Source organism: Hipposideros armiger, unplaced genomic scaffold (genome assembly GCF_001890085.2).
Source record: "Hipposideros armiger isolate ML-2016 unplaced genomic scaffold, ASM189008v1 scaffold_7, whole genome shotgun sequence".
NCBI classification, from domain to species: Eukaryota; Metazoa; Chordata; class Mammalia; order Chiroptera; family Hipposideridae; genus Hipposideros; species Hipposideros armiger.
Window position 1 is genome coordinate 6547430 of NW_017731357.1, and position 19833 is coordinate 6567262.

The 19833-nt window shown below is 44.5% G+C and overlaps 1 pseudogene; it reads left to right on the plus strand.

Annotated features, from left to right (window-relative positions):
- Positions 1 to 1533: 1533 nt before the first annotated feature.
- LOC109386095 (bax inhibitor 1 pseudogene) lies at positions 1534 to 2288 on the plus strand (annotated as a pseudogene).
- Positions 2289 to 19833: the final 17545 nt, after the last annotated feature.

A 19833-nucleotide genomic window follows, 5' to 3' on the forward strand; every position in this document is an offset into this window, starting at 1 on the left:
TGGAATTATATAGTGTATATTCTTTTGTGTCTGGTGTCTTTCACCAAATATTTTTAAGCTTCATCTATGCTGTTCTGTGAAGCAACAACATTCAGTTTTGTTGCTGTATAGAATTCCATTGCATGACTAGACTGAGCTTGATTATTCTGTTGTGTGATGAAGAACAGTTGAGCTGTTTCCAGTTTGGGGCTATTGCAAATGGCGCTGTTATGAACATTTTTGTATGTGTTTCTGGTGCACATAGAAACACATTTCTATCAGATATATACCTCTTGACAACACTTTCACTCTAGGAATCCATCTTACAGAGACCCCAGGGAGAAAAAAACTGCATGTCCAAGGGTATTTATTGTAACATTAAAAAATAGTGGTGTCTGGGCCGGCCGAGTGGCGCGTTGGTTAAGATCTGGCTTGGGACGCCAGAGGGCCCTGGTTCGGATCCCACATATGAGGGCCAGTGACGCTGCCCTCCACAGCTAAGATGCTGAACAACAGCTCAACCTGGAGCTGGGCTGCCATGAGTCGCCGGCGATGGTGTAGGCTGCAGCCCCTGTGGCAGTGGGTTGCCATGGGCTACCGTGTGTAGCCAGCAGCCAGCGTGAGCGGCCAGCAGCCGCAGTGAGCGGCCGTCCAGAAGCCGGCGACTGATCTGCCTCGCCCGGGAAGAGCGCAATGATGGTGCCAACTTGGGCCAGTGAAGCAACGTCCTCTACAACTAGACCGAAGAACAAAAGGACAGCAACTTGTCTGTTCCCCTTCCCCAATTCCCCAATGCTGTTCCCTCCCCCAATTCCCCAATAAAATCTTTTAAAAAAGAAAAAATAGTGGTGTCAACCTCTGTGTTTACTAATGACGATATGGTTTAAAAATATAATATCATATAATGTTTCATCCTGACTTGGAATAGTATGCAGCTGATAAAAAGAGAATGAGCTACATATGTGTGTTCTGATATGTAAGGCTGCCTACACATCATCAAGTGAAAAAAAGCATCCTGCAAAAAAAAAAAAAAAGGGGCCGGCCAAGTGGCGTGTGGCTTAAGAGCTGGCTTGGGATGCCATAGGGCCCCGGTTCGGATCCCACATGACGCTGCGCCCTCTACAGCTAAGATGGTGAACAACAGCTCGACCTGGAGCTGGGCTGCCATGTGTCACCGGCGATGGCAAAGGCTGCAGTGGAGTTGCAGTGGGCTGCCGTGAGCTACCGTGAATGGCTGGCAGCTGGTGTGAGCTGCCGTGAGCCATTGTGAGTGGCCATCCAGAAGCCCGCGACCGACCTGCCTCCCCCGGGAAGAGCGCAATGATAACACCAACATGGGTCAGTGAAGTGACGTCCTCCACAACTAGACCGGAGAACAAAAGGACAACAACTTGTCTGTTCCCCTTCCCCCAATTCCCCAATAAAAGTCTTAAAAAAAAAAGAAAACAAGTGTGATAGAAGAAGCATATCCAGTGTTAGAAGAGCTGTGTGGGCTCCTGAGAAACAGGTAAGAAGAGCAGAGGCTGCGTCCCACAGACTCTGGCATCATAAACATGTGACCGGAAGGTCAACTTCGATGCGCTCTTAAAATTTCCCTAATCGCCCCCTTGACACAGCAGCACTTGAAGAAGTTCTGTGACAGTTTTGCCCTCTGTGTGTTTGCGGTGGCTGCAGGGGCCTATGTCCATGTCACTTGCTTCATTCAGGCTGGTCTGCTCTCTGCCCTGGGCTCCCTGGAGTTGATGTTTTTTGCTGATGGCAACACCTCATAGCCATGAAACCGAGTGAAAAAAAACTGGGACTTCTTGCTGGATTAGCTTTCCTTACAGGAGCTGGCGTGGGCCCTGCTCTGGAGGTGTGCATTGTCATAAATCCCAGCATCCTTCCGACTGCCTTGATAGGCACACCTGCTTCACCCTGAGTGCATTCTATGCCAGGCACTGTAGCTACCTCTTTCTGGGAGGTATCTTGATGTCAGCCATGAGCTTGATGCTCTTGTCTTCCCTGGGGAATCTTTTCTTTGGATCCACTTGGCTTTTCCAGGCAAACCTATATGTGGGGCTGGTGCCCATGTGTGGCTTGGTCTTTTATGACGCTCAACTCATTATTGAAAAAGACTGAAAATGGAGATAAGAATTATATCTAGCACTGTATTGACCTCTTCTTAGATTTCGTTACTCTCTTCAGGAAACTCATAAAGACCATGACTATGAATGAGAAGGACAAGAAGAAAGAGAAGAAGTGAAATGACCATCTAGCCTTTCCCAATTTGGCTTCTTCTCCCTCCACCCCCTCATTTCCTCTTTGCACACATTACAGGTGGTGTGTTCTGTACTAATGAAAAGAATCAGAAAAAAAAATAGTATGATATACTATTATATATGTATATATATGTGTGTGTGTATATATATATATACACACACACTATATATGCTAATAGTACATAATAGTAATGATATACTAATAGAACAGTATGATTCCATTTTCTAAACAAACAAAAGATAAAAGTTATCACCTTATATGTGATAAAACAGGAGATTTGTGTGCATTAAATATCTGGGAGGATTTTTCATATATGAACCAGGGAAGGAGAATGCAGTGAGGGAGGAAAAGGGTTGTGATTTTACTACATTCTCTATATCTCAAGTTCATCTATTTTCTTCATTCTCATTGCCATCCTATTTAAGTCACCATGACCTTTGATGTTGAAAACGCAATGGTTTCTTTACTAGTCCACCTCTCAAGTCATCTCTGCCACCATCAGGAAGGTGGGTACTCAGGGGATGGCTGGTGGAAATGTTGGTCTCAAGTGTGCACTATTGTAGTGGCGATCCAGGGGTCAGGTGGCCACTGTAAGATAGCCTGTGTCTTCATGTCATCTTTCCTTTGCATGTCTGTGTCCTAATCTCCTCTTCTCATAAAGACACCAGTCAGATTGGATTAGTGTCCACCCATATGATCTTATTTTAATTTTATTACCTCTTTACAGGCCCTGTCTCCAAATGCAGAGGCCCCTCAACTCACAATGAAGTTATATCCCGATAAATCCATCATAAATTGAAAATATCATAAGTCAAAAATGCATTTAATACACCTAAACTACTGAACATCATAGCTTAGCTTAACCTACCTTTTTTTTAAAAAGATTTTTTTTTTAATTGGAGAAGGGAATGGCCAAGTTGCTGTCCTTCAATCTTAGTTGTGGAGGATGCAGCTAGTGGCAGCTCAGCTCTGGCGCAGCTCACTGACGCACATGAGAATCAAACCGGCGACCCTGTTGCTCAGAGCTTGCGCTCTTAACCAACTGAGCCACTCGGCCGGCCCCAGCCTAGCCTACCTTAAACATGCTCAGAACACCTTCAGTTGGGCAAAATCATCTTGCTGCTGCTGCCCAGTATCATGAGAGAGAATCATATCACTGGTGGGGAAAAGATCAAGATTCAAAATTCAAAGTATGGTTTCTACTGAATGCGTATCACTTTCACACTATCATAAAGTTGAAATATTGTAAGTCAAGCGATCATTAAGTTGGGGACCGTCTGTACAATCACATTCTGAGGTACTGGGGGTTAGGACCTCAACATTATGAATTTGGGGGGGAGGTGACATAATTCAGCCCATAACACCCCCCTATCTTCCTGGGAGGCTTTCAGGAGATCGGTTCTCATCACCTCCTAGGTTCTGATGAGGTATGAGACTTTCATATGCACCCCACTCAGGACAGAGCTGCAGACCATTAACTGCCTAGTTTTATTCTGCCAGTCAAAAATTAGCTCATCCGGCCTCATTCATTTCAGAGTCATCCTTTTTGGTGTGGAACTAGGACCCAGGAAGCTGGTACCTTTAGCGAATCTTCCTTTCACTATTTATGTAAGCAATAAACTGTCTAAATCTAAAAGTGGCTCACTGCATCTTTACCAGTCAAACCAGCCAGGCCTTGGCCTCAGCTCTCCTGGAAAGTCTTGTGTGTGCTTAACAACAGACACTGGAATGTGTTGCAAAAACAAAACCAAAAATCTTGCTAACAGAGGTTCCAGGAGAAAGGGAAACATGAAATATGGTCCTCAATTCTGTGTTCTTTCCTCCCCCTCGTCCAGCACCCAATGCTCTTATGCTGGTATTACCCAGGCTCCCTCACCCCAGCCCTTGGGTCCCCTGCATATGAACTTGCTTGCCATTTAAAAAATGAATTGACTAAAGATAAAACACAACTATACGTGCATATCTGTGCATTTAAATATTTAGAAGAACTTTTTACATATGAACTGATAGCACCGATCCTCCTTAGGAAAGGAGGATGAGGTGTGGGTAAGTGATGTTAACATTTTATACATATTTTATACAACAGGTCCCAGAGGACATGGGTAAGTTGCCAGAGGTGGGAAGGCTGGCCATTAATGGGCAAAGTTGAGTTTACTCACAGTTAACATCCTGTACAGGGATCATTACTCTCAACTCCTTCCCCAACAAATAAAAGTTTAGCTAAAGAAATCAAAAGGACAATTAGAGAACACCTCACACCCATTAGGATGGCTATTATAAAAAAAAAACAGAAAATAACAAGTGTTGGTGAGTGTGTGGAGAAATTTGAACCCTTGTGCATGGCTGGCGAGAATGTAAAATGGTGCAGCTGCTGTAGAAAACAGTAAACCAGACACAAAAGGTCAAATATTGTATAATTTTACTTATATGAGGTCCCTAGAGTAGTCGAATTCATAGAGACAGAAAGAATGGTGGCTGTCAGGGGCTGGAGGGAAGGGACCAGGAGAAGTTATCGTTTAAGGGGTACAGAGTTTCAGTTTGGGAAGATGAAAAAATTCTAGAGATGGATGGTGGTGATGGTTGCATAACAATGTGCATATAGTTAATGCCACTGAACTGCAGACTTAAAAATGGTTAAGATGGTGAATTTTATGTTATGTATATTCTACCACAATAAAAAAATAGTATAGTGCTTGCTTCAGCAGCACATATACTAAAATTGGAACAATACAGAGAAGATTAGCATGGCCTCTGAGCAAGAATGACACAAATTCATGAAGTATTCCATATTTCTTTTTTAATGCAGAAAAAATATGAAGGCTAAAATAAAAATGTCCTAGTATCCTACCACCTATTTCACCACACTCACACAAAAATAGTATTAAAAATGATCTCTTCTAAAGTAAACTTTATACTCCACACACACACACAAAGTTTGGCTAAAGATTTGAGAGGCTTTGCTGCCTGGAGATGAAATTTAATAAAGACACCAGCTCCCTTTGCTTCAGTTGTTCACCTGTTGAGAGCAGGATTGAGCTCACCCACCTATGAGCTCATGGCCAGAGGAACTCCCCATGTGGGGACAGTCTGAAGCCCGAGAAGTGTGCACACTGTGAGCACATCATACCCCTTTTCTCACTTCTCTGTCTACAGCCTTGTGAGAGGACACAGGGTGAAAAGCTGAAACACGCAGAGTCTTCCTCGAATCCCCTCTCCATCCTCTCTGTCTCACCCACCCCCATCCCATCACACTTCCTCTGTCAAACCCTCCACGAACTCTTCCTGTATCATAACTATTGCAACAGTTATTTACTCCATATGTGTCTTTCGGCGGCGTGTTTCATATTATTAGCTGACTTTGCATGGTGTGTGTGTCTTCTCTCCCCGACTAGACTAGAAGTTTCTCAAAGGTAAAGACTCATTCTTCACCCCCTTTGGATCTCTTTAGCTCTCACATCAATGTCTAGTATATAATAAGGGGTATGTACATCCACACAATGGAATATCATTCAGTGTTAAAAGGAAATGAGCTATCAAGCCATGAAAAGACATGGAGGAACCTGAAATGCATATTATGAAGTGAAAGAAGCCAATCTGAAAAAGCTACATACTACACATGAATGCAACTACATGACATTCTGGAAAAGGCAAAAGTTTGGAGACAGTACAAAGATCAGTGGTTGTCAGAGATTGGGGGAGAGGGAGGGAGAGAGAGAGGGAGAAAGGGAGGGATGAACAGGTGGAGCACAGGGGATGTTTAAGGAGGTGAAACTATTCTGTATGATACTGTCATGGCGGATACATGACATTATGCATGTGATAAAACCCATAGAATGTACAACGCCAAGAGTGGACCCTAATGTAGGCTACGGAGATTGGTTAACAATCATTTACCAATATTGATTCATCAACATTGAACCAATATTCTACTGCAAGATATTAATAATAGGGAGGTAATATGGCAACTCTCTATCATCTGCCCAGTTTTCCTGTAAACCTAAATGCTCTAAAAAATAAAATCTATTTCATATACTTATGCCAAAAACATGTATACACATTTTAAGAGATGTTGTCTTAAAATGTGTATACATTTTTGTGGCATCCTCTGTACACACACACACACACACACACACACACACACACACAATTGGTTAATTGAGTGAATATTGTACCATCCACATGGTCACATCCAGTTAGGAGGGAGCTGGAAAGATTTACCCAGGCCTGACATTTTTCAAAATGCAGTGAAACATGGTTGGAAGTAAATTAAAGGTTCACCTTGAAGCCAAAGAGGAAAAATTAGAAGATGACTAAGCATTTATTTGTGAGTTAAGATTTACACAGAAAGTTGCTAGACTTGCCCCTAGGTGTTTGTGTTTCTTTACATTTTCCCCTAGTATATCATATTTTGTATTAAAATCACAAGTAATTTTTATAGAGAATCAAAGTGTCATTGATTGTATCTAAGGCCCCCTTCCAGGCTTTCTCCAGCCCTGACCTCTGAAGGAAAAGAACAGGCCACATATCAAACAGCTTTGTTTGGAGAAGAAAGGGAGTTAAAAACTAAATGTGCAACATTACAGCAGTATCACCTGCCTATCAGACAGTTTCTGGAAAGACAGTATTCAGGGAATTGCACTGCAGAGAGAAACACAAAGGCCAGCTGATGTCAACAGATATTTGTCAAGAAATTGCTCAACCAAAAGGCAGTGGGCAGGACAGCCATTCCCGGTAGCCATTTTGTTTCTACAATAGACTGGGGCAGGTCCATGTCAGTGGCCTGTATGAACTTCCAGCACCTTCCTTCCCCTCCAAACCTCCCATGCAATGACATAAACAGGTTTAACACTCTCTTCTGTCTTTCCCATGTATCCAGCCTTCACTGTGTTAGGTTTAATATGTATCTGCAGCAAGTTTAATATGTATCGGCACTAATGTTATTTTGTTGGCATTCGGGGCTCCTGACCACAGGATGCAAAAGTGCAGAAAATGAGAGGCAAATTAGTGCCTCCAGCCAGTGGATTTGACACTCTGTTTTGAGTGGGACATTCCCACAGTTTGTGGCTCCCAGGTGACTGCATTTCTCAGCTTCACACTGCACCCCGGCTCCCTCTTTCATTTATCATACTTCCCCCCCATGCCAGCTTCTGATTAGAGGTTAGAAAATAGGCCCTGGGGGGTCATTACTTAAGTGGGGGGACAGAGAGGCCAAAGGATGGCTTGGTAAGTCTCTGTGGATTGTGAGCATTACTATTGTAGACTATGGTGGCAGCAGTGTCTTAGGTCAGGATCCTTGAAAGCGGACCCCAGACACAGATTCCTGTGCAGGTGAATTATTGAGGGAGGGCTCTCAGGAGAAAAAGGTAAGAACAGGACGGAAGCCGAGCAGGGCAGGGGAAGAAGCCAAGCAAAGATGGAAGTTTGGCCAAAGTCTAGTCTTAGCCTGTTCTGGGGCAGGGGGTGTAGCATCACAGAATCATTCACAGCCATACTTGACACAAGGGGCCAGGCCTTTATATCCCTCATATCAGTCAGTCATTGACTGCAGACCACCTCTATGGGGGCAGGAGGGCACACACAAGGTCTGACCATTAAGTTCGCAACTTGTTGCAACGATATTGCTAAACATTTTTTATATCAGAGGGATTATTCATGATGAATTTGTACCAACTGGACAAACAGTTAACCAAGTTTACTATTTGGAAGTGCTGAAAAGGCGGCGTGAAAAAGTTAAAGGACCTGAACTTTTCGCCAACAATTCGTGGCTCTTGCATCAACAACAATGCACCAGCTCACACGGCACTGTCTGGGAGGGAGTTTTTAGCCAATAAACAAATAACTATTGGAACACCCTCCCTACTCACCTGATCTGCCCCCCAATGACTTCTTTCTTTACCCGAAGATAAAGAAAATATTGAAAGGAAGACATTTTGATGACATTCAGGACATCAAGGATAATACAACGACAGCTCTGGTGGCCATTCCAGAAAAAGAGTTCCAAAATTGCTTTGAAGGGTGGACTAGACACTGGCATCGGTGCATAGCTTCCCAAGGGGAGTACTTGGAAGGTGACCGTAGTGATATTCAGCAATGAGGTATGTAGCACTTTGTCTAGGATGGGTTCGCGAACTTCATTGTCTGACCTTAGTAAGCCCCAAGCCATCAGCTCTGAGCAAGGTTTTCTGTAGACAGAGAGCAGTTCTCCACAGAAGGCCGAAGCTGTGAGCCACTCAGCTGGGGACAAGCACCGTGATCAGTGCAAGGAATCTGCCTGGATCCCAACAGCACCCATGAAGGGCTGCCTTCTGAAACAACAGTAGGAGATAAGTAGATTAGACACAAGAAAAAGCCTCTTGAGGTGGCTAGATGCTCTGGAGCTCCTTGCAGCTGCCTGTCACTAGAGTGGATGGACGGGAAGTGACCTCAACCCAAGTTCATCTTCCTAGGCAAACCCAAGCAGAATGTTTGAGCAGGTGCCCTCAGAAAAGACCCAATCTGGGCCAGCCGAGTGGCTCAGTTGGTTAAGAGCTCGCTCAAGAGTTTGAGCTCTGAGCAACAGCGGTTCGATGCCCGGCCCGAGCTGAGCTGCCAAAAGGTGGCAGGATGGCTCAGCTAAAAAAAAAAAAAAAAAGAAAAGACTCAATCTGAGCATGTCACTGAGAACCGCAATGTGTGACCCTGCTGTCAAACGCTGGCCGGAGAGACCCAAGGAGCTCCCCAGAAAGCTTCCAGAATAGATTGGTTCTAACAACAGCGGCAACTTTTACAGGTGTTACTCTGTATGTCTGTTACACTTTATGTCTATTAACATCATTTAATCCTCACAACAACTTTATGAGCATTATTATCTACCATCCCCATTTTACAAATGAGGAGACTGAGGCCCAGAGAGGTTAATTAATTTGCCCAAGTCAACAGTTGGAAGCAGTAGAGCCAGGTTTTGAACCTATGTAACCTGGCTCAGGAGGGTTACACCCACCACTCCACTGCCCCCAGCTACCCCTCTAGCTGGCACAGATGGGTGCTAGAAAACAGGAGACCACCCTGGATGCCTTCAGAGGAGCGTGTTTATGAACCTCGGCATACATCAGAATCACCCGTGGGTGATTGTGACCCTACAAAATCCAGAGTCTCATCCTGAACCTACTGAATCAGGACCCAGGGCTGAAGGGCAGGTGGAAACCTATTCGTTTAGCAGGCTCCCCAGGTGTTCTGGCACAGGTGGTCTGGAGGGAACTCTGTAAACCCCACAATGATTCAGATGAAAGAGCAGAGGCCAGGTTCATAATCCTGCCTCTTCCACTTCACACCTGTGTGACCTTGGAAAAGTTACTTCACCTCTTTTAGCCTCAATTTTTCTCAAATCTAAAATAAAAATAACACTTTATAAGATTTCGTGAAACTTAAACTGTGTTACTGTACATATGGTATAATTTCATTTATATATATATTTAAAACTGTATGTGTATTTTATATATGTGTATTAGCCACAGGGATAATTATATAAATAAATAAATAAATAAACAAACATATATATATATATATATATATATATAATTGGACAAAGTTCAGGTACACCAAACTATTAATGGTGGTTTTCTCTAGGGTGGGAAATAAGGGGGTGGGGTAGGGGGGTGGAAGTGGAATGGGAGAAGTATTCACTTTTTACTCTATGTATTAAATATTCACTTTTATAAATAGAACATATTAAAGTATTGCATATGTAAAAAGTATTCAATCAAAACCAAAAAGGTTAAATAGAATCATCTACATAAGATGCCTGGCACACAGTAGGTACTCAATTAATGGTAGCTGTTAGTATTATTATTACATCTGCAAACATTTCTGGAGTGCCTACTATGTGCATGTCAGCATATTTAGGCTCCATCGGGAGGCAGAGAAGTACAAAACAAAGTCCCTGCTCTTACATGTACAAAAAATCCCCCAAACGTCCAATGGCAGTGTTTACTTTGGGTCCATGAGTGCTATAGAAAATAAAGCCTTTAAGGAGTTGAAATGACAGAGAGATCATTTCCAGCTGGCCTATTCAGGGGAGGTGGGACTTACATGAGGCATTGGGGAAAAGGGGAGATTTCAATAGGCAGAGAAAGGGGGAAAGAACATTCCAGTGGCAGAAAAAAGCTTGGTTCAAAGGGCAAAGGGACTTGGTAGACATGCACAGAAGATGTTGAGTGGGCATTTGGCTTGGTGTGGCTGGTCTGCAGGACACAGTCATGCCAGATCCCAGGCAGGCAACCGAGGGCCTCCCGTCCTTCCACTGAAATAACACAATCTCTGGCCCCAACCCTTCCGGTGCTTGGAGTGGGGCCAGGATTGGCTTTCTTAAATAATTCTTGACCCTTGTGGACCAAGGCTAGAATGGGAAGCAAAGTAGCCACAGGGATTTAAAAATAAAAGTCAATCCTCTCTCCTAACTGCTGGGGCCCAAGTGTATGCAGGGCACGTGCAGCGAGTTGTGGGTGCAGAATGGTGGGTGCGTGGTAACATGTGGGTATGTGCGCGCTGCAACATGTGGCATGTGTGAGGACTGACGCGTGAGCATGCACGTTGTATTGACATGCGGTATTTCCTGTGATTGTGTGCTGTGATAGATCGAGTTGAGTTATGAATGCAGCGTGTGCTAACCACATTCCTGAAGGCTAATCTTTCCGAGTGACTAAGAAGGGGGCAGAGGAAAACCAGCAGCCAGCCAAGTACATATCTACCCACAGAGCACGTCCTCTGCCTTCAGTGGTCAGAACGAGGGCCCCCGGGGAGGGTGTGGTGGCACCGGGAGGTTCACATTAGGGCATTGAAGTGATCAGGAGTAAAGCTGGAGGCATTTAAATTCCCGACAGCAACAGAGTTGCCCCCTCATCAGCAAGGTCCCACACTGTGGGTGTGCATTTGGCTGCCTATAAAGCACCCCGACACCTTCCAAGATCTGGTGCCTGTGTGTATATTTACACGATGTGTATATAGCGAGCGAGAGATAAACACTTTTTTTAAAAGTTAAAGCTTGATTATCTGAACACCATGAGGCCCTGGGAAATTGAGTTTAAGGAAAATTTGGATAATTGGAACAGCATATAATATCAAGAATGTTAAATACACAAGTCAGCTGAGCACACTGAGTTTATGGCAAGCTCTGATTAAAATAAAGTTTCTGATAATCAAAGTTTTAATGGCAGAGGCTCATTTGAATTCCTTCTGTCTAAAAGAGAGATTAGCAATCGTGTGCACAGAATATCTTGTGATATTTCCCATTCTTCCCAACTCCAGTTGGGTCACATACATGCTTTTTATGTATGTATTTATTTCGTAAAAAGCACTTTATCCTTCGGTTTGCCCCAAACTACCCCAAACAGGACTTGCCACAGATGTGTTTATCAGATTGTACTGCAAATGCAAGGAGAGGAAAGTCTGCCCATCATCTCAGAGATTTCAAAAGCAAAGCCCTCCCAGGCACACCAGAAGCCTAAAGCAGCCAAGAGATAGGCCAAGTTTATAAACATCCATAATATGTTTATTGCAAGGATGGCAATTACCCAATATCCCTGCCCTCCTGGGTCTTAGATCAGAATATTTCCACAAAAAGAAATCTGTGTTTGACTGCATTTAACCAGTCATAATTCCAGATGTCTGGAATATTCCAACACCAGGCGTGTGGGTGGGGAGGAAGAAAGGAAGCTGCCGATCATTCTCTTACGGCCTCATTGTTGTCGTCGGCGGTGGTGTGTCTAGTGTGGCTGCTTGTGCCTCCTACTCTTCCTCCTTTCCCCACTGGCCAGATGTCTCAGGAGCGGTCATTGTATTCAGGGAAAATGGCTGTCCCTAGCGACAGGCAAGCTTTTCTGTCCAGCTCTGGAAACCTGACACATCACATCAGAGACATAATTTCTTAATGAAATGGCTACAGTGTACCTAATTTACACCAGGACAGGAAACGCTGACAGGGCAGAAAAGACACTTGTTTCTGCTGTCGCAGGGAGCACATATGGGCCACATCACTCAGGAATGAATCAGACCAGCGTTACAGGGCAGCCGGCTAAGGGAATTGCCTCCTTGCGCGCTCCTATAAAGTGTTAAAGATATTTACTGCGTGCGTACATGCTGGTCTATTCTGCCCTGTTCATTGGAATGCAAACTTGTGTGAGTTCCATCATTTGTCCCAGGTCCCTTCCTGGGCATGAATAAGAAAAGCAGGGTTATTTTACAGAATCATCAGAGGGATTTATTCTGCCCTTTCCTCTGGGCTCTTCTGACAAACATTAAACATCACAACACCCCACTAAAGGGAGGCAAAGTAGTCATTTCAAGTGTGCTAAGACTAACACACAGGTTTTGCCTCCTTGACACCTTATAGCCAACAGGATGGATTTCCCCCCTCTCCCAGCAAACTGAGTGTGAGATGTGTTGGTGAACTTAACCTAAGGCTTAGGTATAATGTGGCCAAAGAGGTCAGGGCTTCTCCTGATTGTTTTGGAGCTGAGGGCAGGGTCTGAAAGTCTAGAGCCTTTGTCCTCGGCTCAACACTGGACCAAGAGGTGTCAGTCATGGCCAAGTGCAAGAGAACCTTCTCCGGTTGTCTCTATGCTGGAAAGTCTCCAAATTGGGGGAACATACACCCTGAGTGGTACACAAGATAATCCTTTCAGAGATAGTGTTAATGGGATGAATTGTGTCCCCACAAAAGTCATATATTGACGTCTTAACCTGCAGTACCTCAGAATGTGACCTCATTTGGAGAAAGGGTTTTTAAAGAGGTATTCAAGTTAAAATGAGGTCATTAGGTTGGGCCCTAAAAGATATGACTAGCATCCTTATAAAAAAGGGGAAATTTGGACACAGATATGCATAGAGAGAAGACAATGTGAAGAAACGCAGGGAAAAGGTGAACCAAGGAGAGAGGCCAGGAACAGATCCTTCGCTCACAGCTCTCAGAAGGAACCGATCCTGCTGATACATTGATCTTAAACTTCCAGCCTCCAGAACTATGAGACAATAAATTTCTGTTGGGGCAGCGGGTGGCTCAGTTGGCTCAGTTGGTTAAAGCGCGAGCTCTGAGCAACAGGGTTGCCGGTTCGATTCCCACATGGCATGGTGGGCTTCGCTCCCCGCAACCAGGATTGAACACGGCACCTTGAGCTGAGCTGCTGCTGAGCTGGCTCAGTTGGTTAGAGCACGTGCTCTTAACAAGGTTGTCGGTTTGACTCCCGCATGGGATGGTGGGCTGCGCCCCTGCAACTAGATTGAAAACGGCAACTGGACTTGGAGCTGAGCTTGCACCCTCCACAACTAAGATTCTTCGAAGGACAACAACTTGATTTGGAACTGATGGGTCCTGGGAAAAACACAGTGTTCCTCAGTAAAGTTAAAAAAACAAAATACATTTCTGTTGTGTAATCCACCAAGTTTGTGGTACTTTGTAATGGCAGCTCTATCAAACTAATACAAATAAGAAGAAGATATCAGAACTTTAGAACTTCCATTTGTATCACTGTGGTAGTTTGGCTTATCAATCCAATTTTGTCACTTGTGTGCAATAGAATGAATACACTTTTCCATGTAACTTTGCAGTGCCTCCCACCATGGGTGTATTACACTTTCCCCACCCCAGTAAAGTTGGGTGTGACTACTTGCCTTGCTTTGACCAGACGTGGCTTGTGAGCAGGCACTTTAAATGTGTTGCATGGTGTGGCTTGCCCTCCGGAGCTTCTGCTGTCACTAGGAGAACAGGTCCAAGGTGTCTGCAGTCATATCAGCCTGGATTCTAGTCCTGCACAAAACCTGCAACCTGGAACCAACCCCAGCCAACCTGCAGCTTGAAATAGCCCAGCCCAGCCAAGATCAATCCAACCCCCACAGTTCTGTAGGATCATGTGGAAGAAAAATAAATGCCTATAATTGTAAGCCGCTGAGTTTTGGAATGTTTGTTCTGCAGCATTATTAAAGCAAGAGCTGACTATTATAGTGACCAATATGCACCATGCAGATTGACCCTCGCGCCTCATTCGGGCTAGATGTCAGCGTCCAGTGTGGCAGGCAAGGAATGCTGAGGGAAGACGGGCAGTCCCACTTGAACAGCGTCCTTGCTTGATGTTTCATCTTCCGTAAATAGCCTGGTAGAGTACCATGTCGAGTGGATTTACAGATTAAACTAAACTGTAATCTGTAATCTGTAAATCTGTAATCCTCTAGTTAAGCTAATCATCACAAAATGGGCAAGGGGCTTCATATGGATCCTTGAAAGAAACTATGGCTTGAAGATAGTACTGTAAATGCAAGCTTAAGCTAGGAAGAAACTGTCAGAGCTCACAGTTCTCCTAGTTAAAGAGCCCTGCCAGCCACATTAGGAGAAAACAACAGCAATCTTATCATATTTGACAAGGAGCATGTCTTTAAAACTTCAAGCTTAATAGGAAGCTAATTTGAAATGTGGATTTTCAACTTCTATTGTTAATAATGGACCTCACACACATACCTACAGCCTTGTGATCTTGGCAAAAAAACATTAGCTCATGAGTGTAATTTATAAGTAAATAAACATACACATAGTGGAGGGTGTGTTAAAAATGTGTCACTGTTGGGGTTGAGACCTCTTGAAAGTCACCTGAAAGTGAGCTCACCATATCAAACTGATTTATTAACTTGTTGGGTGAGTTAATTTTTTTTTTAACATTAAGGAATTATTATGGTGCTGTCATTGAACGTGGGAGAGACCTGTCCCCTCAAAGTGCAGTGTGCAGAAGCACGGGCTCTCCAGTGTTTTGTTGTGTTCACACTGTTTCAAAAGCCTGGGGGAGAGAATGATGTCACGGAAAAAGTGAGGACACACCTCAGTGCTGGGCCTAATGAGAACCATCCAGAGCCAGGAGTTGAAGCACTCTGCAGCAGAGAGGGTGCCTGGGGCCCTCACAGAGCGAGCAAATGCTCCTCCCAGCTTCACACAGTCTTGAAAAGGCACACACCTCTGCTGCCCGCCCCAACTCCAACACCACCATTCAGGATGTGCAAACAGCAAGATGTGTTCTACTCTCAACCAGAAATTCTGTTATGAACCCATTGGTTTCCTCTCCCTCCATTGTTGCAAACCTTGTTCTGGGCACAGTCACTGAGCAGCCAGACTTTATGCCCAACTCTGATTAAATGATAAAGTGTCAAATCCTGACCATTCCCTCCACTCCACAAAATATCTTCTTCCCTTGAGTCCCTGAGTTCCATCGGTTCTATCTCCCCTACAGTGCTAACCCCATTTCGTCTTTAAGTACTGTTACTTAGAGTTATGTGTGTGCATGTCTTATCTCAAGGACGCGGGCCAGGTCTCAGGGAGGTGAGGACCCCTGTTGGCCCTGAGGTCTCCATTATTAATAATTCTCATCAAATTCATGGGATGCTGCCCATGCCGGGGCATAACTGTGAAGAGAATGGGACAGAGAAGACAAAGAGGGCTGGACCAGTTAGGGGAGGAGCAGGACTCAGACCATGATGAGCATTATGATGTAAGGGCTTCATAATGGAGCAAGACCTGACCCAACTGTGACAAAGTCTAGAAAAGAAAGGATCCGAAGGGAAAGTTGGAGGGTCAGAGATGAGTCACTAACCAGACCTCCTGCACCAGGCATGTCCAGCTGGCAGAGCGGGGCCACGAAGGAGAGCCTGGGGAGAGGCTCACAGATGTGTCTGTATGTCTGGTGGTGGGCCTGGCGTGGTATGGCTGTGGCTCAGCAGGGCCAGCAGTCAGGAAGCAGAGCTGCATGCACAGCAGGAGAGAACAAGAATAAGCTGGTACTCTTCCAGCACCTTCTGTCTTTCACTGCATTTAACCATGATGACAAGAGAGGGGTGGCAGCTGCTTCTCCTTCACCTTCCAAATTTTGTGCCAATTTCTCTTCTGACCAGTTATCAACTGGAACCATAAAAGGAACGAGATTCTGGGAGCTGTCACTCCAGCTCAGCTGAGGTGACACAATATGAAACCACCACACAGGTCAAGATTTCAACTGATTGCCACAGGGTCGCTGTTGCTCTTCTGCACAGGCAGTTGGGCTGCCGTATTATTCTCTTACAGCTCTGGAGGCCAGAAGTCCAAGATCAAGGGGTCAGTAGGTTGGGTTTCTCCTGAGGCCTCTCTCCTTGGCTTGTAGATAGCCACCTGCTATTATGTTGGTAGTTCTCCAACATTTCTGTGCCCCAGACGTGACAGATGGACTTGGCTCACGAAGGGAAAGACCTTTCTTTACAGGGCAGCATCTTCCAAACCTCACCTGCAGGTCAAACTCAGTACTGTCCTTTTGGCCCTCTTATTCCTTGAGAAGGATGATTTCAGCTTGAGAGATTCAGCGAGAGAAAGGAAAACAGCCAAGGGCCTGAGGCAGATTGTATTTTCCAAAGATGAGCTGCTAAGAACTGAATTGTGTGCCTCCCCAAATTCATATGTTAAAGCCCTAAACCCCAGTGTGACTATATTTGGAAGTAGGGCCTGTAAAGAGGTAACTAAGATTAAATAAGGTCATAAGGGTAAGCCCTAATCCAATAGGACTAGTGTCCTTATAAGAAGAGGACGAGATGCCAGGTATGTGCGTGCATAGAGGAAAAGGCCATGTGAGGATACAACGAAAAGGCAGCCATCTGCAAGCCAATGAGAGAAGCCTCAGGAGAAACTAACCCTGCTGACACCTTGATCTTGGACGTCCAGCCTCCAGAACTGTGAGAAAATAAATGTCGGTTGGTTAAGCCACCCATTCTCTGGTATTTCGTTATGGCAGTTTGAATAGACAAATATAGCCACCATAATATCTCCCAACCCACAGGCTCTTCTTCAATGTGACAATGACACTACAATGACAACAACACTTTCAGTGGTGGGGTCTGCACCCTCTTCCCTTGAACCTGTTCAGGCCTTCGTGACTGCCGCAACCATTAAAAGACAGCAAAAGTAAAGGTGTGTGACTTCCAAGGCTAGGTCATAAAAACGCCATGCACTTCTACCTCGCTGCCTCAGGACACACACCCTTAGAACCCAGCCACCATGCTATGAGGCAGCCAAGAAGCCAGACAGAGGGGGCCACAGTTAACAACCCCAGCTGAAGTCCCAGCAGACAGCCTACACTGACACTAGACCTGTGAGAGAACCTTCAGATGATTCCAGCCCCCACCTGTTGAGTCACCCCCTATCCTTTAAACCAACCCAGAGGATGCTGTATGGAGCAGAGACAAGATGTCCCCACTGGCCTTGCCCAGGCTGCAGATCTGTAAGCAAAATAAATGACTGTTGTTGCTTTGCACCACTCATTTTGGGGTGGTTTATTATGTAGCAATAAATGACAAGAACGGAGGTCTCCAGAACAAATGCTTCCTTCCGGAAGACCACCTGGGAGACAATGGAGCCAGGTCAGTATACAGGCTTTACCTGCCTTGGGGGGTATTGTAGTGATTTCAGACAATCAAACTATGCCAACCTCGGGCATCAATTCAGGTGAGCGTTTCCTAAGATTATACCCACTTTTACAATTCCTATTCATTTTCAAGTGGCTCTCAAAGTCTTTCCAAGACGATTTTTCTTATTAATGGTGATCAAGCTCCGGACAGAGTTTAAAGAGGGCACATGTGCAGAAAGAAAATGGTGGAATCAGGAAGTGGAGCTGGAAGCTAGAATAATTAAAGGTTAAACTCCAGGTTTGCATTGGTATTTATAGAATTTTCCATGCTCGGTGTGAAGGGTTTAAAACCAGGCTGAGCAGAGAAGCTCCTTTTAGCTCTTAAAGGAGGGAAAGGATTTTAACACAAGGAACCAAGCCTGCCTAGTTCAAAGTTTTCAAAGGCAGCATAATTAAGCTGCTTTGTTCCTTCAAGTAATGCTGTAAAGGTGACCAGGGCTGGGAGAGGAGGCTCTATGAACAAAACAAAGTCAAATAAAGTACTTTCTTTCCCTACCAGGTACCCAGGGCTGTCAGCAGCGGGTCCCTGGGTCCTTGAAAGCCTTTTTCTGCCTCTGTTACTCCTTGCTCATGCTCTGGAGGAGCATGAGGGCTCCTTAGATCATTTGACATGAACCAAGGCAAGCATGAGAGGTCAGCGTTCCGGAGTGTTATGGGGGTTACCAAAGGATGCACACGAAAGATGCAGGATGCAGGTGAAGGCCGAGGTAGCAAGGACCTGGCACCTGGCTGGCGCTGACTGGGCTCAGCTGCGCACCCAGGCTGAATGCGAGCTCATCAGAATGCACTTCTGCTCTGCTTTCAGCTTCTTCTCGCCTCCTTTTTCCGCTCCTATTTCCCCGTATAGAACTTCAGAGAAGCTCCTCTCTCTGTCTTTCAGCTTGTTGTTGTCTGTTTTCAGGACATGGTTGTCTCCTTTTGTTTCCTGAGGCTTTGATGGGGGTGGTGAAAGGAAGAGAGGCAGGGGTATGCTTCTCCCAGGGGGAGTTTTCCAAATGCGTCCTGCTCCAAACCTTCAAAAGATGCTGGATGGGAAGGCTTGCAAGGACTTGTCTAAACTGGTGTTGCATTTCTTTGTGAAAATCAAGTTACTTAGACAGACTATTATGTAGCTATTGAGAAGATGATTATAAAGACCATGTAGCAACATGGAAAAAAGGCAGGTGTCATGTAATGTTAAAGGAAATATCAGAAAGTCAAACTGTGCCTGTGGTACCATTGTAACTACGTTAAAAATGGATTAGGAGCAGTGGTTCAAACAGATAGGCACACCCATGTTCATAGCAGCACTATTCACAATTGCCAAAAGGTGGGAACAAGCCAAGTGAATGAATGGATAAGCAAAATGTGGTATATACACTCGATGCAATATTACTTGACCTTACAAAGGAGTGTAATTCTGGCACATGCTATAACATGAACCTTGAAGACATTATGCCAGACGCACAAGGACAAATACTGGATGATTCCACTTATATGAGGTCCCTAGCGTAGTCAGTGTCAGAGAGACTGAAAGTAGAATGGTGGTTGCCAGGGGATGGGGGGAGGGGAAAGGGGGGAGTTAGTGTTTAATGGGTATAGCATTTCAGTTTGGGAAGATGAAAAGGTTCTGGAGAAGGATGGTGTTGATGGTTGCACAACAATGTAAATGTATTTAATGCCACTGAGCTGTACACTTAAAAATGGTTTAAATGGTAAATTTTGCTATGTATATTTTACAATGAAAAAATTAATTAACTTTTTAAAAAGTTGAAATAGGTAGATTGGTGATTGCCAGGGGCTGAGAAGAGGAGGGAATAGGAAACAACTGCTTAATGGGTATAGGGTTTTATTTAGGGGTGATAAAAATGTTTTGGAACTGGATAGAGGTAATGGTTGTACTACCTTGTAAGTGTACTAAATGCCACCAAATTGTTTACTTTAAAATGGTTAATTTCATGTTATGGGAATTTTACCTCAATTTTTAAAAAAGTGGACTAGGAGGACATTGAAAGGAAACGTGGAAAAAATAGTTTAATGCATTAGGATGATAAGACTATTAGTGGATTCATTTTGATTGCTAAAAAACATTGTTAAACCATAGTTCATTCAATGTATTTTTTAAAAAACCTGTCAGGGGGCCGGCCGAGTGGCGCCATGGTTAAGAACTGGC